Source organism: Notamacropus eugenii, chromosome 3, assembly GCF_028372415.1.
Source record: "Notamacropus eugenii isolate mMacEug1 chromosome 3, mMacEug1.pri_v2, whole genome shotgun sequence".
In the NCBI taxonomy this organism is placed as follows: Eukaryota; Metazoa; Chordata; class Mammalia; order Diprotodontia; family Macropodidae; genus Notamacropus; species Notamacropus eugenii.
The window spans coordinates 382,498,981-382,522,392 of NC_092874.1; the positions used below are offsets into that span (position 1 = coordinate 382,498,981).

At 37.5% G+C, this 23,412-nt stretch overlaps 1 pseudogene; it reads left to right on the forward strand.

Moving 5' to 3' along the window:
* The first annotated feature begins 1,911 nt into the window (after positions 1 to 1,911).
* LOC140497107 (cytochrome P450 3A12-like) overlaps positions 1,912 to 23,412 on the forward strand; it is a 41,104-nt pseudogene continuing 19,603 nt past the window's right edge.

Consider the following 23,412-nt stretch of genomic DNA (forward strand, 5'->3'; position numbering starts at 1 on the left):
CCATATACTTATACATTTTCAATACTGGTTCTAGTCTATAACCCAAAGAAGTCAAATGTGAGGAAAATAACCCATATGTACAGAAAAATTTATAGCAACTCTATTTGTAATAGCAAATAATTGGAAACTGAAGGGATATCTATCAATGATGAATTGTTAAACAAATTCTGGTATAACAATATGGTGAAATAAGTATTGTGCTTTAAAAGAAAGGGGGTATGTTCAGAAAAAAAAAATCTGTGAACACTTGTTTGAACTGATGCAGAGTGAAGTGAGTAGAACCCAGGAAACAATTTATACAATGTCACAATATTGTAAAAATAGTCAACTCTAAAAGTCTCTGAAACTCTGATAAGCACTATGACAAATTGCATCCAAAGGACGCATGATTAAACACGCTATCCAGCTTTAAGGCAGACAGCTAATGGATTCAAAGTGCAGAGTGAAGGATCCTTTTTTTTAAACTTTCTTTTCCATTTGTTTCGGATGGTATTTCTAATAAAATTTTTTGCATCAATTGTAGTTGATTTTTGCAATTGTGTAATTGTAATTGGTTTTGTTTTTCTTGCCTTTCCCAAGGGTGGGAGAGAGAAGATAGAAAAGAGAATAAGAATTTGAAAATCTCTCAATGTGTTCATCCTTCATTGCCCAAAAAGACCATGCCATCAGAGAAATAATGACATGACTTGCACTTGACTTTGTTGCGAGTGAGAGAGGGCTGTGCAGGTCACCAGCCTCACTTCTCCTTCAGAGTCATCTGAATCCAGTGACCAGATATTCATCAGGATGACTAAGATTGACAAAGAGCTTTATTCTTTATCATTTGAGAGCAATTGCAGGAAGTGAAGATGCTTTGCTTGGGCCAGAGACAATTTGGGAAGGTATGTTAGCTGTCCTCAAATGTTTGAAATGTTGTCATATTGGAGAGGGATTAGAATTGATTCACATGGCAGCTGCACAGAACTAAGATCAACCAAGGAAGTTACAGGGAGATAAATGCTGGCTTACTAGGAGTGGCAGATCACCCAGAATTAGCATTGGGTTGCCTCAGGAAGTAGAGGGTTCTCTTTCTTTGGAGGTATTCAGAGAAAGTTTTGTGGTGTAGTGAGTAGCATGCCAGCTCTAGAGTAAAGAACACATGTGTTAAAATGCAGCCTTAGACGCTTACTTGCTGTGTGGCTCTGGACAAGTCATTTAACCCTGCTTGCGTCAGTTCCTCATTTGGAAAATGAACTGTTTGTTCAGTATGTTTGCCAAGAAAACCCCAACAAATGTCACAGTGAGTCGGACAGACTGAAACAAGTCAATAAAGTTGTATGAGACTGATTTGTACTTAAACTTCATACAACATTAATTCTACTCTGGTTTTGTCTCCACTATTTCTGATAAGGATTGGAGGTGTTTGTATTGTTGTTTGTCTTTCATTCTTGAAGAGGGCTATGATATCAGGAAGGTGATGCTATGACTTGAAAGTGAATTGGATTTAAGTGACGGAGGGCTGTGCAAGGTCACCAGACTCACTATTTTTCTCTGGAGCCATATGGGTCCAGTAGCCAGACATGCATCAGGGCAGCAGATGATGATCCCCAAACATGTTTTTATCATTACATAGTACAAATGATTAATTATTACAATCTGAACTTTACTGACCTTCAAAGAATACTGTGAATTTTTTCCCCTATAATAGGACAATTAAGAGGAACTCTGAGAACTTAGAGATAAAGACTTATATAGGAACCATAAAACTTCCCAGCAGGACCATAGTTTCATTGGCTGTTCCTTTAACTCCACCCTTGTTTTACAATCTACATATTCCCTTCAGAATTTGTCAGGGAACTACAACAGCTCTCAAAGTTCAGGTATTGAGGACTAAAACACAAAGAGACAGAAATAAAAAGGTGACTAGAGAGCATGACAACGAACATCATCCCAAGCTTAAGTGCTGGAACCTGGGCACTGCTTGTTCTCTTCCTGACTCTCCTGTTTTTGTAAGTGACAACCTCCTTTTTTTTCCTCCTACACTTTTTCAAGAAATTAGGCCCAGCTTCTTCATGACTATCACAGGACATTTTACAGTGACTAGTTTCTAGATTCACCTATTCTTTTTATAACGTACATAAGGTCATTTCTGTTATTTAAGATGTCTATAACTGAGAATTCTGACCTTTCTTTGTTTACAAAAATGAATTAACACACTTTTTTAGAAAAAAAATACCTAGGGAAAGCTATAAAGTCTTTGATCAAAGGTCATCTTGTGTTTTCCCCAATGAGCTTTGAGTATATTCCTTTGGTATTGTTTAAGTAATTTAAAAAGCAAAGAAACCTAAGTTCATGTCCATTGTCTGTTTTTCTTATTACTTTTCCAACTTTGCTCTTTTTTTATTTTTCATAGTTTAAAAGGTATTTCCTTATGTCCGAAGAAATTGCAGCTTATTTGCTAGCGCTCATCTTGATGAAAACACTGCAGTCTTTTCTATTAGCTGCTTTATAAGGATTATATATGAAATAGTCATGCATTTGCTTTTTCAAAGGCTTTTGGGTGGGGATGTCCCCCCAGATTGATCATTCTTGTTTCGCTCTATACATCACTTTTAACTAATCCCTGTCCCAGAAAGGCAAGGAACTAGAAAATTGGTTGTCATGGACAGGTCAGTGATGAGAACTTTTTTGTACAAAAATATCAGTTGATCAATTATGTCTATTGTTACAATCCCCCAAGACAATGAAACCCAAGTTCCTGTACTGGTAGGAGAATAGGTAGAGATCCAATTGCAGGTATTTCAGCACCCTAAACTTCAGCATTTTTAAGGCTTCTGATGGCTTCAAGGTCTATCATTCAATTATGCTTTATAGGATATAAACATTTTGTGTTTAGGTCTTTGTTTATTTCCTGGTATGTTGTTTAGTTTGCCACTTAATGATACAGTGGTCACTACCAAATGTTAGAGGAAAAGTCACAGAAGAACTTCATAAATTCTCCTTTTTATTTTTTCCTGCAGTCTCTGAATCATACTAATTTGTTCAGGTAGTAGAAGTTCATATTCATATACCTCCTGTATACTAGGATTTTCAAATTCCCCTATAAGTGAATAGAAGGAGCGTGGTGGCAGTTCTCTAAATGGATATAAAAATGGCCATCTTTGAACAAATGAAGTTGTTATTGAGCAGGGTGATAGTTTAATGTCATAATCCCAATACCCAGGTTTCTTTCTCAGACCTATGAGGAAACACCAGAAGGTCACAAAACTGGGGAAATGTGAACATTAGGTTCCATGGAAACCTTCTACATTCATGTCAAAATTGGAGCAACACTGATGACTTAGGAGGCACCTAGCAAACCAGAAAGATAACGAGCTCTGGAGTGAAAGGATCTAAATACAGATCATTCTCTTAATGCTTTCCTATCTATGTGACATTGGCCAATGATTGTAAATTACTGAGGCTCAGTTCCCTCATTTATATGATGAAGGAACTCTAAAGATGGACTTTGAAGCCTTCTCAAACTCTAGATTTATGATTCCATCATCTTAAGTCCCATATTGGAAATCAGAACTGCCGATGTGTGCTGCTTTTAAGCCATTGCTGGCTGAGGGTAATAATGTACTACAGTGTTTACAGTAGCATAAGATATGAGACCTAGGAAGGACCTTGGGAATTATCTTCGACAACACCCTTATTTTCTCCCTCATTTGACAGAAGAAGAACTTCAGGTTAAGAGAAAAGAATTAGCCTGCTTAAGAATGCAACACAAAAGAACACAAATATAGTATAAAGTATCATAATATGAAGCAGTATGTTTATGGAACCTACTCTGAGATAATAATCAGCAAATAGATATTGTAAGCAAGAAAAGAAGGGAAACCATAGCCTAGATAAGGAAATAATGTAAATATTGAATATAGAGAAGGTGAATGGTATAGCAACTAAGTTCTTTTAAAAAAGTATTAGAAATTTTATTGTGAAGTTGAAACCTAATGATTTGAGCCTTTGAAACAATAATCATACATTTACCCCATACTCCAGTCTATATTGAAGTCGACTGAAGTAACATAGAAAATAACAAGGACAGAAAATAATATAGTTTCCATCCAGGATTGCTAGAAATATTTTGCCATATTCGAGTTCACATTCTTTCCTTTGTTTCTTTTTTCCTATCTTTTGAAGGTGAAGTTTTGGTATAATCATTACATCATTTTACTTTGTTTTTGTTGATTTTTCTATGCCTCATTTCATAAAGTTCATTCCATATTTTCTTGTGTATATTAATTACAATGTGGAAGATTTTATCATATTTGATTATGATAATGTACCATAATTAGTTTAGCCAATTTTGAATATAATATGTTCCCATTTGTGCTTTTTAAAATAAAGAGTCAATGAATATATTTTCATGTCTATAAGCAATTTGAACATTTTATGTTTATTTCTGTGATATTGGCTCGCTTGATTAAAAGGTATATTCATTTTTATGACTCTTATTGGGATATTGCTTTCCAAAATATTTTCTTGATTCTGCAGATCTATCAAAAGTGTATTAGAGTACCTGATTCTTCTTAACCCCACCAAAAGTGAATAGGAACATTGTGAATCTAATTACAAGTTGTCCAACATATTCTGGTTTAGGACAATGAATTCAATGAAATCAGTAAATGGAAACATATGGGGCACCTCATCATCTACCATCCTGACTTGGACTGTTGCTAAACATCCTTATCAATGTTAAACACCTTCAGCAAGCTTGTCTTCTTATTCAGTACAAAAGTCTTTGAGAAATTAAAACTGTGGACCTCCCAAAGTATATTGGATAGGTACATGATGAGCTTGATTATGTGCATCAAATAATGAAGTAAGAAAGAAAGGAAGTGAGGAAGGATAGATTGAAGAAGGAAGGACAGTAGGAAGGAAACATGAAAGCAATAAAGAAAAAAAACTTTTTCAAGCATGTACTCTACTCCAGGTACTGTGGCACACACTTTAACTATATACACATTTGATCTTCACAACAGTCCTGAAAGGCTGTTATTATTATTACTATCCCCATTTTGCTACTGAGGAAACTGAGGCAAACAGAGTTTAAATAAGTTGGCTTCATCACACTTCTTCTTAGGGTTGATAGTTGTATTTGAACTAAGGGTTTTCTCTCTCTAGGTGCAGTGTGCTATTCACCAGGTCACTTAGCTCTGGAGAAGTAGTGGTACAGTCATATCCTAAAAGAGGTGTCTTACATCTCCTCCCACCTTACCACAATTATTTATTTTTTATGTCTGGGACCATAAATCCTGTTTGCAATTAGCTGTAAACGTGGTAGAGATATTAAAGAGAAAACATTCAAGAGTAATGGGTGAGCAAAAGTCATTGAATTTAATTTCACAATTAAGAGATTGTTGCTGCTATTGGAGGAAGCAATTTCAGCTGAATAATGAGATCATAAGCCAAAATGCAAGTCAAGTAAGGCTAGCACAGAATGGATCATAGATTCAGCCCCTCAGTCCAGGTCAGAACTTGGAGAAGGAGCCTGAAATAATCAACTAAAGGCTTGAAATAAAACAAGAACACACAAGCAGTAAATAAAAAAGAAGAATATACATATATACATATGCACACATACAAGTGTGTATGCATGCCTATTTATCTATATATGTATCTGTCTATCCTTAAAGAAAACTACAGATAGCAAAATCTGTGCAAAACCAATTAGAATCCCTAGAAGAAACAATTCAAGAGCTAAAAAACTAAATTAAGATGGCATTTTAAATTAATTAAGCCATACAGAGAAAAGAACTGGAAAAGAAATGAGAGATCTGGAGGACACAATTGGAAAGAGAATTAATTCTTTGTCATAAAGGGTACAAAATCTTATCCAAGCAACCTCTTCCTTGAAAATCAGAATTTACCAAGTGATGATAATGATTTTATGAGACAAGAAGAAATATTAAAACAAAGCCAAAAGATTTTTTAAAGAGAAGATCATATAAGGTCTCACGTATAAAAAAATGATCTGGATAATAGATCAATGAAAGATCATTTAAGAATCAATGGACCAGGGGCGGAACCAAGATGGCGGAGTAGAAAGACGCACATACACATAACTCCAAACCCACAACCCATAGGACATCTGTATCAAGTAACTCACGGCGACTTCTGGAGCAGTGAGGCCACAGAACAGTGGAGCGAAGGAGATTTCTGTTCCAGAGGGACGTGCAAACCTCTCGCAAAAGATCCGTCGTGCTGCGGAGGCGGAGCCCAGCCCAGCCCTGCCGCGGCCACGGCACCAAGAGGAACAGATCCAAGCAGGCTTCAGGGACAGGATCTCCAGCGGCCGCGCAGGTCCCTCCACCCACAGGTGACAGGGGTCGGTGAGAGGGTCTCTTTGGCGGGTCGAGAAGGGAGTGGGGTGCCCCCATAACTCAGGCCCCCTCTGGAGGCAGAAGCTGAGGCAGCGGCAGACCAGGGGTCCCCAAGCAGGCAGGAGCCTGGATCCATTGTTGAAGGTCTGTGCATAAACTCCCTGAGGGAACTGAGCCTGAGAGGCGGCCCTGCCCTGACCTGAGCACCTAAACTTAATCTCACACTGAATAGCAGCCCTGCCCCTGCCGAAGCCCTGAGGCTGGGGAGCAGCATTTGAATCTCAGACCCCAAGGTCTGGCTGGGAGGATCAGGAGGTGAGGTGGGTGTGAGGAGATTATTCAGAGGTCAAGTCACTGGCTGGGAAAATGCCCAGAAAAGGGAAAAGAAATAAGACTATAGAAGGTTACTTTCTTAGTGAACAGGCATTTCCTTCCTTCCTTTCTGATGAGGAAGAACAATGCTTACCATCAGGCAAAGACACAGAAGTCAAGGCTTCTGTGTCCCAGCCCACCCAATGGGCTCAGACCATGGAAGAGCTCAAAAAGGATTTTGAAAATCAAGTTAGAGAGGTGGAGGAAAAACTGGGAAGAGAAATGAGAAACATGCAGTCAGTATGAACAGCAGGTCAGCACCCTGCTAAAGGAGACCCAAAAAAATGCTGAAGAAAATAACACCTTGAAAAATAGGCTAACTCAATTGGCAAAAGAGGTTCAAGAAGCCAATGAGCAGAAGAATGCTTTCTAAAGCAGAATTAGCCAAATGGAAAAGGAGATTCAAAAGCTCACTGAAGAAAATAGTTCTTTCAAAATTAGAATGGAACAGATGGAGGCTAATGACTTTATGAGAAACCAAGAAATCACAAAACAAAACCAAAAGAATGACAAAATGGAAGATAACGTGAAATATCTCATTGGAAAAACAACTGACCTAGAAAATAGATCCAGGAGAGACAATTTAAAAATTATGGGACTACCTGAAAGTCAGGATCAAAAGAAGAGCCTAGACATCATCTTTCATGAAATTATCAAGGAAAACTGCCCTGAGATTCTAGAACCAGAGGGCAAAATAAATATTCAAGGAATCCACAGAACACCGCCTGAAAGAGATCCAAAAAGAGAAATTCCTAGGAACATTGTGGCCAAATTCCAGAGTTCCCTGGTCAAGGAGAAAATATTGCAAGCAACTAGAAAGAAACAATTCAAGTACTGTGGAAATACAATCAGGATAACACAAGATCTAGCAGCTTCTACATTGAGGGATCGAAGGGCATGGAATAGGATATTCCAGAAGTCAAAGGAACTAGGACTAAAACCAAGAATCACCTACCCAGCAAGACTGAGTATAATACTTCAGGGGAAAAATTGGTCTTTCAATGAAATAGAGGATTTTCAAATATTCTTGATGAAAAGACCAGAGCTGAAAAGACAATTTGACTTTCAAACACAAGAATGAAGAGACGCATGAAAAGGCGAACAGCAAAGAGAAGTCATAAGGGACTTACTAAAGTTGAACTGTTTACATTCCTACATGGAAAGACAATATTTGTAACTCTTGAAACTTTTCAGTGTCTGGGTACTGGGTGGGATTACACACACACACATGCACACACGCACACACACATAGAGACAGTGCACAGAGTGAATTGAAGAGGATGGGATCATATCTTAAAAAAATGAAATCAAGCAGTGAGAGAGAAATATATTGGGAGGAGAAAGGGAGAAATGGAATGGGGCAAATTATCTCTCATAAAAGAGGCAAGCAAAAGACTTATTAGTGGAGGGATAAAGAGTGGAGGTGAGAGAAAAACATGAAGTTTACTCTCATCACATTCTAAAGGAAAGAATAAAATGCACACTCATTTTGGTATGAAAACCTATCTTACAATACAGGAAAGTGGGGGATAAGGGGATAAGCAGGGTGGGGGGGATGATGGAAGGGAGGGCATGGGGAGGAGGGAGCAATTTGAGGTCGACACACATGGGGAGGGATAGGATCAAAAGAGAATAGAAGTAATGGGGGACAGGATAGGATGGAGGGAAATATAGTTAGTCTTATACAAAACAACTATTATGGAAGTCATTTGCAAAATTACACAGATTTGGCCTATATTGAATTGCTTGCCTTCCAAAGGGAAGGGTTGAGGAGGGAGGGAGGTAAAGAAGTTGGAACTCAAAGTGTTAGGATCAACTGTCGAGTAATGTTCTTGCCACTAGGAAATAATAAATACAGGTAAAGCGGTATAGAAAGTTATCTGGCCCTACAGGACAAAAGAGAATATGGAGACAAGGGCAGAGAGGGATGATAGAAGAGAGAGCAGATTGGTGATAGGGGCAATTACAATGCTTGGTGTTTGAGGGGGGAGGGGATAAAAGGGGAAAAAATTTGTAACCCAAAATTTTGTTAAAATGAATGTTAAAAGTTAAATAAATAAATTAAAAAAAAAAAAAGAATCAATGGACCACCTGAAAGCCATGAACAGAAAAAAGAGCACTGGAATCATATTTTGAGAAAGGAGGAGAGAACATTTCCTGGATTTCATTCAACTTGTAGGCAAAGTAAAAATTTAAAGAACTTGCCAAACAAGTCTGGAAAGAGATGTCTAGATGAATTCACTAGACAGCTTTGGAAAGAGATGTCTAAATGAAAATCCCTAGGAAAGTCAGAACCAATATCCAAAAGCTCCAAATTAAAGTAAACTCTTGCAAATGCAAAGAAAGAAAGAATTTAAGTAATGAGTAGTTACAGACAGGAACTTACAAGATTTAGCAGCTTACATTAAAGAGGAATAATGTATTTGGAAACATTGTCGTGTATCCAAAAGCAAACAGACAGTAACTAACCCAGAAAAACTGAGTTTAATTATGCTGAGGGGAAAAGGACTAAGGAAGAAATAGAGAACTTGCAGGTGTTCTTGGGGAGAAGACCAGATGAAAGCAGACACTTTAAGCCTCAAACTTGTGAGCAAAGAGATTTATAAAAAGGTGAGCATTGGAAAAGACTGGAAAAGTCTTTTAGGGATGAAGTGTTTGCATTCCAGTTGTCTGACACTTAGAATACAATCTCATAAGAACTGTAGTGCCAGATGAGATCATAGAAGGGGCAAAAAAGATCGAAGCCTTGGAAGTGATTTTTGTAAAGTTCTGATGACCTTGTTGTTGTTGTGTTGTGGTTGTGTTTGTCTTTCATTTTTGCAGAAGACCGTGACATCAGAGGAATGATGACATGTCTTGCACTGGATTTTGCTTTGAGTGAGGGAGGGCTGTGCAAGGTCATCAGCCTCACTTTCTCCTCCTGAGCCATATGGATCCAGTGGCAAGATTTTCATCAGAATGACTGGAGATGGCTCAGGATACAGAGGGGGACCTTGTCCATTCTGGGTATTCACTTCTAGGGAAGCTACAGGGGATGGTCCTTTTAATGAACAAAAGAAAAAATAGCTAAAGCAACCTGTGACTGAAAGAGAAAGTGTTACTATTGATAATCACTCTAAACCAGCCATTAAGTGGAACTTGGGCATTGAAAATGAAAAGCATTTTCACTAGAGGTCACTCCATAGACTCTGTCTGAAACTGAGACCTAGAGTGTTTAATGATCACTGTATGTGCACCCACAAGTGTACAAAGACAAAAAATAATGATCTTAAGAGAGAAAGGAAAGGGAGGATAGAGAGAAAATACTGGGGAAGAAAAGAAGAGGAATGGTTGGACATATATCATAATTAGAGGTGAAAGTAGACATCCATATGAATGAGGAAGGATGCGGCAAGGGTATGACTTAAACCTCAGTTTGAACTGAATGCAAAGCAAAGTGAGCAGAACCAGAAAAATAATCAATATTGTAATATTTGTTAAATGATCAGTTTTGGAAATCCTTAGAACTCCAATACCATAATGATTACTTATGATTAATGAGTCCAAAGGATTGGCAATTTAGAATACTGTCCATCTTCTGACAGAGATGATGGACTACCCATGCAGAGGGAGACATGCATTTATGAATATGGACAATGTGGGGATTGCATGACTGTTTATTTGTTATAGAGGTTTCTTTTCCTTTTTCTTTTCTTAGTGTGTGTTTCTGTGTGTGTGTGTGTGTGTGTGTGTGTGTGTGAAGAGGATGGAGGGAGAATGAGTCAATGCTTCTTAATATAAAATTATTCTTTTTAACAAAAAGTCAAGCCACAGCTTAGGAGGATACTGGATGGTGATGGTTCAAGGACTAGAGTTAAAGGTAAAGATGAAAATTAAGAATATGAAAAATAAGATGTGGAGAAAAAAGAATTTATAAGATATGGTTAGACAAATCAATTTTTTAGAATCCTTTATCATAGAAGTTTAATATTTGGGGTGATAACGAGATCAAGATTGTTATTATTCCTCTATGTGACTGATGGAAAATGAAAGAGTAGGACACGGAGGTTAAGATCAAGAATAGGGGGGCCAAGGTGACTAAATATTGATGTCATCTGGCATAAGGGCAGGGATAGATTGCAGGAAGAGTGAGCCAGCATCTGAAGTACTTGAGAAAAGAGAGGGGTAATCCAGAGTGTAACTGCTTCCAGAATGGGACTGGGGAAGATATATCTGGGAAGAGTGAAACTCAAAGGAGTACTTGCTAAGTGATGCCAGAGGAACATCTGGGAGTGAGAATAAGGTATAAGGAAGGACCGTACAGAGTCCTCCACCAGGACTAGTACATCTGAGGGCATGGGAATACAGGAGATGAAGGAAATGTGTTGATAATAGAATGCAGATCCAGAGGACCCAGTGGAAGAGTTGGGTAGAGGTGTATTGTTACCTGAGAGGGGTAGGACTGTGTTTATTTGTCCTTTGTTGCTGAAGAAGACCAAGCCATCAGATAAATAATGACTTGACTTGCACTTGACTTTGGTTTGAGTGAGGGAGGCCTGTGCAGGTCACCAGTCTCACTTCTCCTCCAGAGTCATATGAATCCAATGACCAGATATTCCTCAGGATGACTGCACATCATGACCCAGGAGAAGGCAACTAGGGTTAAGTGACTTGCCCAAGGTCACCTAGCTAGTGAGTATCAAGTGTCTGACATAGGACTGTAGTGTGTAGGGAAATGAAAATGGGAAATGGAGGCAAGGGAAGTGTGTGATTTTTGCTTAGTCATGTGGGAGCTCCCTAGCAAATGGAAGAGTAAATAGTAGTTTCTAGTTATAGAAAACTGCTCTTTCTCTTTCTAATTTCAAAGAGGGAGGGATATAAGTAGCTCTTCTTGTATATAAAGTCTTAAAAGTAAGATGTATGGTATCTAAATCTTTGGTGTTGGGGTGCGTCATTAAGTTGAGTGAAAGATATTGCAAACTGTGATTATGGTGTCCAGTTTTCTGGTTCTAAAGATGAGTGGTCTAGTATCTGAGGCACCAGAGCTGGGCTGGGTTTAGGTGAGGAAGGTTTCATGTCTGAGGCTCATGTCCTCATCTGTCTTGATTGTATGCAATATGCATTGAATGTGGACTGAATCTAGTCTAGCAACAGAGTCTCAGTCCTAGTCACAGCACAATAGAGTTAAGCTGTAGTGGTGATGGAATGAGTCTAGGCAGAGGCAGAATATATTGCAGCAGCAATGCTGATGATGGTTTACTTGAGGTTTGCCAAACTTGCGTACACCTAATGTGTTATCTCAGGTCTTACTGCATCAAGGAAATTCAGATTAGTCTTGTATTGTTCCAGGATCTTTATGGGAATCATGAAATATCTCTGGAAGTGCCCTCTTGGCACCTGGATCTGAGTGAAAGAGGTCTTACCTCAGAGTTACCTTTATAGCTCATCCTCTTGTGATTACTAACAAGTGGACTGTACCATTTATGTCTTTGGCCTTTGCCTTGGCTCAAATGTCTTTGAATTTTTTCCTTCAGTTTACAGATATGGGACCTGGACACACAAGCTCTTTAAGGACCTGGGAATTCCTGGACTAGCACCTGTTCCTTTCTTTGGCACTTTTCTTTCTTATCACAAAGTGAGTTTCTTTGAGTTCTCCTTTATTCCCTTTGTTCTTATATTTGCTCTTGGCTCAGGAGGCTTGGGTACAAATGCCAGCTCTGATGCTTATTTCCCTATGTGTCTTTGGGCAAATCAATCATTCTTTTTAGGCCTCAACTTCTTCATCAGTAAAATGAGAGGCTTAGATTTTTGAGAATAGAATCTTCTGATTCTTTGTAAGACATCAGATTTCCTAAAGATAAGTTACAGTGCACTTGTCCTTCAGAATGGAGTGAGTAGTGGTATTCAGGTCCTTTTTCCACTGGACAAAGGGCTTAATTAACAAGTCTTGGGGACTGAATGTTTTACAGTAAATTTTGCCTTAGTCGTTGCCGGTGTTAATACTCTCTGGCAGATTTAGTCATTGGTTCAAAGGGAATTACTTTTTGAGTCCTGTGCCCTTGGGGCTTTAGGGGATGATGATTAGACCTGTGATTTAACTGACACAAAAATTCCCAGGTGAGGAAAAAGGCTATTACCACCTGACTTTCCCAACTTTTAGCCTTAGATAGTTATATATTGCATCAATTAATTACCTTGCCCAGGGTCACCCAAGCAGCATATGTGAGAGAAAAAGCTTGAACTTTTAGTTTAGAGTCTGGTTTGGAAAGATCTCTATGCCTTTCCACTGACTATGAATTTATCTCCATTCATGCACTAGGTTAGAAGATGTGTCATTTGCTGGAAAGAACGAGAATCCAAAGACTTGGACCAATGGGTCAGTGGCTGAGCTAGGGCAACTATCTGTCCTTCAGTTTATTGATTACCTCATTAATTGTGAGAATCAAATGAGACACATTAACTACTTAAAGAGGCCTATTCCCTGAATGGGCATTACCTCACTAAGGACCAGGGTCTCCCATTGCATCCTGGGCCATCTCCAGTCATCTGAATGAATATCTGGTAACTGGATCCAGATGACTCTAGAGGAGCAAGTGAGGTTGGTGATCTTGCACAGCCCTCCTTCACTCCAATCAAAGTCAACTGTAAGTCATGTCATCATTTCCCTAATGTCATGGTCCTCTTTGAAAATGAAGGACAAACACAACAATAACCTTATCAATGATGAGAATCAAATGAGACACATTGACTCATGAAATGGATGTGAAATAGCTTTAGAAATGTAAGGTACCATTAAAAGTAAAAGGGATTTGTCAAAGGATTTCATCATGATAATTATGTAAATTGTGATAGGCATTAAATCAAGAACACCTAACATGGTAAATGAGAATTTTTTGTTTAACTATTTTTAAAAAAAATGCTTTCTTTTTAACTCTTTATGTTTTAAGTATTTTAAAACATTGTTTTGAGAAGGGGTCCATAGGCTTTTACAGACCACTAAAACGGTCTATGACACTTGAATTGTTAAGAATTTCTTCACTAGTGGAAATACAAAGATAAAAAAGTCAACGGTAGGTGACCCCATGAAGTCTATTTTCTAGTACAGAGAATGACTTCTATTAAGATAATTGTAATTGAAATGAGAATATAGTGGGACTATAGTGGAATTGATACAGTGTTTCAATCCATCTCATTAAGTGCCTACAATGTTCTAGAGGCACTAGGTTACAAAGAAAGTGAATAGAACAATCCCTACTTTAAACAGTCTTTCATAGCAGAGAAAAAAGCTATTAGAATTAAAATGAAGAGACCAAGGAACCAGGAGAATGAGTATTCTAAGTATTTTTCTATTATGCCTACACTTTTCAGTGGTCAGTCACCCATAGTTCCCCACTCAATCTAAATACATTTGTGAAGATAGAGGTTTTGAAGATCTATTTAATGCTACAGGATTCTAGTTCAGGCTCATAACAGATGTACCTAGTATGATATTGTCCTGGGTCATGGATTCTGTACATAAACTCTTGTTTTAGTTTAATGCCATGATAATGTGAATTTTGAAGAAATAAGGAAACATTGCATAAAATGCTTACCATGTAAAGGCCTGCTGAGAAATGCAGATGCAAAGATAGAACTGAAAAAGAGTTCCTGCCCTGAAGGAGCTTCCATTCTCTTGTACAATTCAACATGTAAAAAAGAATAATATTAAAAATGATGATTAGAGAGGTAATAACATATAGAATGATGAGTGTAACCACTATTTCTTTGAGAATTAATTTTACTTCAAAAGACTATTCTTCCACTTTCCTTAATTCAAGGTCTAGAACCACATTAATTCTAACTAAATGAATTTGTGATAATACATACCTAATAAATATCGTTCTTAGTAAGTATGAGGAGTTAAATAATAGTGTTATTTTTAGAAATGTTAGAAATTTTGTTTGATACATGATTATATATGTAACTGCAAATTTCATGGTGTCACATGAACTAATCTTACTTTAATTTCCATGAGTAACCAAGGATACACTGGTTAACATTAGTGTAGCACCTATAGTGACTTACTCTATCAATCTTGACCCTTCTCTTAGTTACCCCAGATTCTAGAGATTTGGGAAGAGGGCCAGAATCCTATTCAAATCTTAGCTCTTGAGCACTAACATGAATGTTTTACTTTTAGTAGTCAGCCATAGTACACACGGTCCGTAAGAGGGAATATAACTAAATAGTAAGGAAAATTAATCAGCCAGATATCATGGCCTTTATAGCCTTTGGCTTCACTCTCCCACTAACACGCTAAAATTCTTTGAAAACAAGAGATCTTCATTGGAATTATGCCTGGACAGCTACATATTGGTACACAGATGAGTAGAGCACATGCGTGAAGGGATAAGCATATGGGGAACACATACGAACAAGATATATATATATATGTGAACAATACATGGGTAACACATATAGGTATGTATATATGCATACACGTATATGCATATAGACATATCATGTCAGCAAAGCTGTGCTACTGCCTATGTCCTTTGCTAATTTGATTGTCCTACTCCATTAGATTTATTCCCTCCCAATCATCTTCCACCAGGTCTTTCCTTTTTGGGTTCTATCTTACTTGCTTTGCAACCCCAAGATTGTAAATTCTATTTTAAACTCTGAGGAGGGTAATCTGTTGATTGGTTTTCAGGAATCATACCACGCCAGTACACTTCTTGTATTGTCTTCATAATCATGGTCATCCATTCTCATCATTTTGGGTGCAAATATCCACAATGCTTCATCCTGAATACTTTTGCTTATTCTAATCACTCCAATTATTTCCCAGACCCAATTCAACTGAATTTTCCATCACCTGTTGCTTCTGTCCTTCAAAGAACTGCCATCCTGTCATCTATCATCTTTTCTACACCTCTATAAATTTTTCTACCAGCTTGAAGTCTAATTTCTTCCTTTTAGAGAAACTTGACTATCTCCTGAAAATACCATTTCCCTTAAAATACTTTCTTTTCTATCTCCTCCACCCTCTACCCAACACTCATATGGTTAGAAAATGGAGAAGGTATATTCCTTAATCATCACTGTTGCTTCTAGATCATTTTTTTTACTGTCTCTTAAATACTTTCCCCTTTGTTATCTGTTTATCTCCAAGTAACTTCCCCAACTTTTTCATTGACCGTCATACTGGGCTCATCATCTTCTCCTCTATTCACTCCCTGCTTTTGGCTGCCACAGAACATTTTAGTTATTAGCCTGACCATGCAAGTTCTCAACCACTGCAATTCCAAAGAGCCCCTTTCCTACCTCCAGCCAGCATGTTCACACATTGAACTTATCATCTCACCAATACCAAAATCTTAAAGTGAAATGTGACAATTTAACCACCAACTTATTACCTTTCACCTGATTACACTCACTCCCATCAAACTTAGTAGTCCTTTTTGTTGTACATGGTGGTCCTTGGCCCATTCCCATTTTTCTATTGTGCTCGCTCTCCTTAATGGTTTTTATTTGACCAAAAATTTTGATGCTTAAATGCTTTCTTACCTCCTCTTCTCGTATCCCTCAAATGTTTTCCTTCCACCAATCCCAACTTCCATTCCTTCCCTTTAGAGTGAATCCCAATAACTTATTTCTCTACTTTTATTATAGGACAAAAGACCATTCATGGAGAAATTGGGTCAGTTTTGCCCAATTCAAATTCATGGTACATAACTTTAGATGGGAACCTAGGTGTCGCAGTGCATAGAGTGTCAGGTTTGGAATCAGAAAACTGAGTTCATATTCATCCTCAGACACTTACTAGCAGTGTGACCCTGAGCAAATCACTTAATCCTGTTTGCATCACTTTCCTCATCTGTAAAATGAGCTGGAGAAGGAAATGGCAAACCACTCCAGCATATTTGCCAAGAAAACCACTATTAGAGTCACAAATAATTGTACAAGACCCCAATGACTGAAAAACAACAGCAATATTGTATTATATTTTTATTTATTTTGTTAAGCATTTTCCAATTTCGTTTTAATTTGGTAAACAAGAATTTTAAAGCTGCGTGTAGATCACCTGTCAGTGTGAAACTTCTGATCTATATGGTTGTCCATTTTTATAACTTTGAGCGTTATATTCAGCTCCTTTTTTCCCCTCTTATTTCAAAATCTTTCAGCTTCCTGGAATTTTCAATTCCATCTTGGCATCATCTCTCAAATCCCTTTTATAATCCCATTACCATTGCTACCAATCTTAGTACAAGTTGTTATTACTGCTTATATAGAATTTTGTTGTGGCCTCCTAACAAGAATCTTCCTGCCTCCACTCTCCCTTCTACTTGTTCCATTTAAAAATTATTTATTTTTAAAAACTATTTATTACTTTTTAGCCTTCAATTAAAAAAATTTGAGTTCAGAATATTCTCCTTCTCTCCAGTCTTTCCCTGACCCATTGAGAAGGCAAGTAATATGTTATAAATTGTATATGTGAAGCCATGCAAAACATATTTCCATATTAACATGTCCCAAAAATACCCCACAAGAAAAATAAAGGGAAAAACAATTAGTTTCATTAGTTGTCCCTTGGGAAGTGGATGACATTTTTCATCATGAATGGGTCCTTTGACATTTTCTTGAATCATCTGGTCCATCCTTAACATAATTACCAGAATAATTTTTTCTTGTGTCTGTTAACATTCACATATGTGCACAAAATTTCTCTTTGGCTCCCTATTGCCTCCTAAGTAAAATTCAAAACCTATTGTCTAATATTCAAGACTCTTCCTAGCATGTTACCACCTTATGTTTTCAGGCTTATTTCCTATTAGTACCCTCGATACACTTTATTTTCTAGCCAAACCAGGGTCATCCAGACCCTGGTTCTGAAACACACTTGCCAATCTCATGCCACTGTGACTGCTCAGGTTGTTGGCTATCATTGAAATGCCCTCTTCTCTTCCTTTTCTTACTGAGTGCCTGACCATTCTTTAAAGTTCAATGCAAATCTTACCTATTCCTCTTTCCCAGCATACCACTCAACAAAAACAAGAGCAACAATAAAATCTGCTCTATGATTTTCCAATTCCTTTCCCTATGTGCTTTTATTTGATCTGCACAACAGCCCTCTAAGGTTGATGCTACTTTCTTCATTTTTCCAGTGAGGAAAGTGAGTCTGAAAGAGGTTACTGACTTGCATGAGGTCACAGAGCAGGAAGTGTCTGAGGCTGGATTCTAACTTAAGCATGCACTAAGTATTTCATAAATATTCTTTTATGAGTTTTATGAATTTTATTTAGATTCTTGATTCACTTTCATATCTCAGAGTAGAGCAAACACAAGGTAGCAGCAGTGAGCTCATGGACATCAATTGATGATTTTTGCTTGCAACCTCCGTTTCCAGCAGTATAACTTGGTGACTGATGTAATTTGTTCCATTTGGGGGTATAGATTTTTTGATGGCAGACAACCTGTCCTGGCCATCATGGACCTAGAGACTATCAAAACAGTGATGGTAAGAGAGTGCTTTTCTGTCTTCACTAATCGTCGGGTAAGTGACAGTGGAAGAGGATGTTGGCAGCAATGGGAAAAACATGCTAAGGGTCACAATTTTTAGGCCATCTAAAAAGAGTAGCTTCAAAACCAGGGCAGGAAACACAGCCTAGCTGAGGGCAATGAAGCTTGAGCCGGAGAGAGAGAGGCATCTTTTTCTGAGTGATTTGAACCCCCATCAACATCTCTTGGTCCCAAAAACCTTGCGAGTGGTGGTGTCTCCCAAACAACTGGAATTGCTTATAATGCAGCCCCTGGGCTGTTGTTAAGGGGAAAGTTCACTGAGGAAAATGGGCCTGCTTTCCTCATCTCCTCAGGCAATTAACTTTTGATCTGCTGCTTCCAACAGACACATGGACACAAGAGAATAGTCCTGAATGTACCCCTGAGCCTCCTTTCCTGTCTTTGGCTAGGCACTCCTAATTATGATCTTAGGGAAAAATTCTGTGGAGGAAGTACTGTCCGTCCGCATCAGTTGTCAAACAATTATCTTATATGTGACAGGCCAGTCAGAATAACTGAAGCAATTGATGCCATGAGGAAAAGATAGGAAGTGATGTGTGCCAGGCAGGTTAAATTATCACCACCGCCACACCCTCAACACCACTTCGCCTCAGACACTGCGGGTGACATTCTAGGAAATAACACCCAGGACCCCTGGGAAAAGCAGTGTTTTTAACCTAGTATACCCAGTCATCATTCTGGGAAGCACCCTCTCTAGTGATGCAGCCTGGAAATTGCTCCTGCAGTTCAACTGTCACAGCTTTTAAGTATTCAGAAAAATACATTCTTGTCACCAAAGTGCATGGGCTGTAAAGAGTCAGATAACAAACTATAAATATTTAGAAAGAATTAGTTTGTATGTTGGAAAGTGTTAATAGACCTCCAGTTTTGGTTCCACCACTTAATAAAAGGATGGTCTTTCTTTTTACTGTTTTCTCCTAGAATACTGGTCTAGTTGGGAATCTGAAGAATGCTATCACAATTGCTCAAGATGACCATTAGAAGAGGATTCAAACAGTATAGTCTCCAACAAGTGGAAAACTCAAGGAGGTAAAGAATTGGACATCGGTCAGATTCTAGAAAAGTGAGTCCAAGGGAGAGTAAACAAAATAAGTTCCAATGATTTTCTCCAGTAAAAGTCTAATTAATAGGCCCACAAGTTTGTGCTTCATATAAGTGAATATTTTGTTTCCTATTTTTTGTGGTACAATGGAGAGAGCATAGTCTCTGAAGTTAGAGAACCTGATCTCCAATCACAATTCTGATGTCAAGTACCTGAATAACCATTGGCAAGACTCTTAAGCATACTGGCTGCAGTTTCTTCTTCTTTAAAATTTAGTGGTTTGACTACATGGCCTAGAAGACTTCTTTGTACTATAGATACATGCTTTTTTTTACATTCTAAAAGAGAGAAATGAATATATGAAATACCATTGTACTTCTTGAGAATTGGGATTGAATTGGTTTGTTCTGGAACTGGGTTTTCCACATACAACTATTCTCATTTGGCGTTTAGATGTTTGACATCATTAAGCAATATGGAGACATGTTAGTGAAGAACATGAGGCAGGAAGCAGAGAAAAACAAGCCTGTAGCTCTGAAAAAGTAAGTATGGGGTGATAGTGAGAGGAGTCTGAGGAGCAACAGGACACCCTCCTTGCCTAAGCCTCTCTCCTGTCATCTTTCCTCCAAAACCAAACCATCCACTTTTAGAGTTATTCTGTTGACTTTGTAATTAACAAACCAAGTGTGAAGGACAACATGGTGAGATCTTCCCCTCTGAGACTAAACACCTTGATTAAGCCATTGACTGTTGGTCACTCTACTTTTGCTCCTATTTTCTTTGTCTTTTTCTATCTTGAACTCTCTATAGCCTGGCTTCAAAATTTGAGACTTTGCTTGTAGATTTTTTGGGAACTATTTTCTTCTGGGTTCATGCTTTCTAGCATCTCTGTAACCATACTAGCCTTTTAAAATGGATTCTTTTTGTCTGTTAGTTTTTTCCCAGTTTCTTGACTCTATGTCAGGTCAAGGTTCTACACACTTTGGAGGAAATATCTGGGTTGGATCTGTTTCTGTTTTCTTGGGTTATTAGTCATTTAGTTATACCAGGCTCCAAAGGCCAATGCATGCTGGGAACTTAGGAACTTTTGATGCCCTAATTGATCTTAGACAGGGCAACATCTGATCAGTTCCTTCCTTGACCAAGTGAGGTCTGAACTTTGTAGGTTTCTGACCTGTATTTGGGTCTAAGCAGCAATAGACTGCTCCTAGACTGAGACCCTGTAATCCAGTGGGAAAACTCTCCTAGTTCACAATGATGGAACTGTATAGGCTTCCCTGTGGGTCTGAGATTCTTTTAATTATTATTGCTCAGTGGGCTTCACATTGGAGTTGAGAACAAACTATTTTTCTGTGGTCTAATGCACATTGCTGTTGCGTGTTTCTGAACTTCCCCCTTGCTTGATGGGGCCTGTGACTCATCCTTACCCCTGGGTCCTGGTCCTTTCCATAGTCCATATGGCGTCTGTCCCCCAGAAAGGTGAGGAAGTGATTAATCTGCCTGTTTTCAATGCATATCCTGCATGAGTTCATAGTGTTACAGTAATTTTCTTAATACTTTTATTTTCCTTGGACAAAGGCTCTAGCTGCTGGAAGGTTCCTTAGGGTTAATTTCTGGTCAGTGTCTAAAGAGTTTTATACGTGTCCCTGGACAAACGACTCACTGTTTTTTTCCTTTCTTGGATTTCCCTATCATTAGCCACTCTGGTCCATTTTCTAGAGTAGTTTTGGGGTGGAGGGAGCATTCTGTGCTTCATGCTTCTTTTCCACATTAACTCCATCTCTATTACTGCTCTTTTAATTTTCAAATCAATGACTTCTTGTGGATTTTTATCCTTGTTGCCATATAGAAGCATCTGACATTGTTGATCACTTTCTGGATTCTCTCTACTTTCTGTGTTTTGTGATTCTGCTATTTTTGTCCTCTACGTGTCTGTCTGACCATTCTTTATCAACTTCCTTTGCTGAATGTCTATTCATGGAACATTTACTATTTGTGCCTTTGTCATTCAAGAATAAGTTATTGTTATTTAAGTTATTAAGCAAAGACATGAAAAAGATACCTTATTCAAAACAACTCTAAGCCTGTCAACACAAATCAGGAACCACATAAGAAAATTATATAAGGAAAATTGAAAAAAATTATGGAGATAAAATCGCGTTTAAGTGATTGGAGAAACATTGGGTGTTCATGGGTAGACAGTGCCAATAAAAGAAAAATGACATTTTTACCTAAATTAATTTATATATTCAATGCCATCCCAATTAAATTATTAAAGATATCTTACTGAATTAGAAAAAAATAACAAAATTCCTTTGAAAGAGCAAAATATCAAAAATATCAAAAGAGCTAAAGAAAAATGTAAAGGAAGCAGCTTTAGCAGCACCTGATCTTAAATTATATTAGAATGTAGTTATTATCTAAACTATCTCTTATTGGCTCCGATGTAGAAAGTAGATCAATGGAAGAGAGTAGACATACAATTCACAGCTGTGAAGCATATAGTAACTTTGTATTTGATGAATGTAAGCACTCAAGATTTTTGGATAAGAATTCATTATCTGGTAAAAATTGTAGGGAAAACTGGAAAGCAATATGTCAGAAACTGGGCATAGAGCAATATCTTACATAATTTACCAAAGTAAAGTCAAAATGGATACAAGACCTAAATATAAAGAGAGATATAATAAGAAAACTTGTAGAACTTAGAACACACTACTTATCAGACTTATTGATTAGTAAACAATTTGTGAATAAAAGAGAGCTAGAGAACAGAGTAAGTTATAAAAAGGACGAATTTGGCTGCATTAAATAAAAAAGTTTTTTTTAACAAGTAAAACAAATGTAGCCAAGATAAGACAGAAAGCATAAAATGGGGGAAAATTTTTGTAGACCATTTCTCAGATAAGGATCTCATCTTCCTCTCATTATCTCATCTATTAAGAACTTTGCCAAATCTATAGAAATATGAGTCATTCCTCAATTAAAAACTGGTCAAAGGATATGAATGGTTTTCTAATAAAGAAATAAAAATAATTTAGTCATATGATAAGTGCTCTAAATCATTATTTTAAAGTATCTTCCTTAAATTGCTGTTATATAAACAAGCAGTACCCTCATTTCTTTCAACTGACCCTTTTTTTTGAATCACCTCATCATACTAGTCATTGTACACCATTTGCCTCTGAAGTATCAATGTCCCTTTCCAAATGTGATACCCAGAGCTTTGAACACAATACTATAGGTATGGTCTGACCAGTGCAGGGTACACCAGGACCATCACCTCTTCCATTCTGGATAATATGTCTTTCTTCTTGAATTTGCAGGGCCCATTAAGTTCCTAATTATTATTTGTTAGAACCACGCAATTAAAACAACTTTGAGATATCTCTTTATACCTATCAGATTGACTGAAATGATTGAAGAAAAAATGACACATATTGGAGGGGATGTGGAAAAACTGGGACATTAACTGATTGTTAGTGTATTTGTGAAATGATCTAACCATTTTGGAGAAAAATCTATAATTATGCCCAATGAGTTTTAAACTGACTATATGCTTTGACCCAGCAATACCACCACTAGGTCTATTTTCAAAGATGATTAGGGAAAAAGGAAAATAACCTCTATGTTTTAAAATGATTATAGCAACTTTCTTTCTGGTACAAAAAACTGGAAATTGTGAGAATGCCCATCAATTGGGGAATGGCTAAGTTATGGTATATGATTGTGATTGAATATTACTGTGCTCTGAGAAATGATGAACTCAATAATCTTAGAAAAAAATAGGTAGACTTGCACAACATAATGAAGAGTGAAATGAACAGAATGAAGAGAATGTTGTAAACAGTAATGGCAATATTTTTGATGAACAAGTCTGAGTGACTAATTTTGGCTATTATACATAACCAAATTAAATACAAAGGACATATGAAGGAAGACAATATCTGCATCCAGAGAAAGAACTGATAAATAAAAGTATGTATAGAACGATTTTACACATACACACACACACACACACACACACAAGCACATGCATATACACAAACACAAAAGTGTCTAATGGTAATCATCTATAGACTGATAGGGGTGGGTAATGAAAAGAAAGCA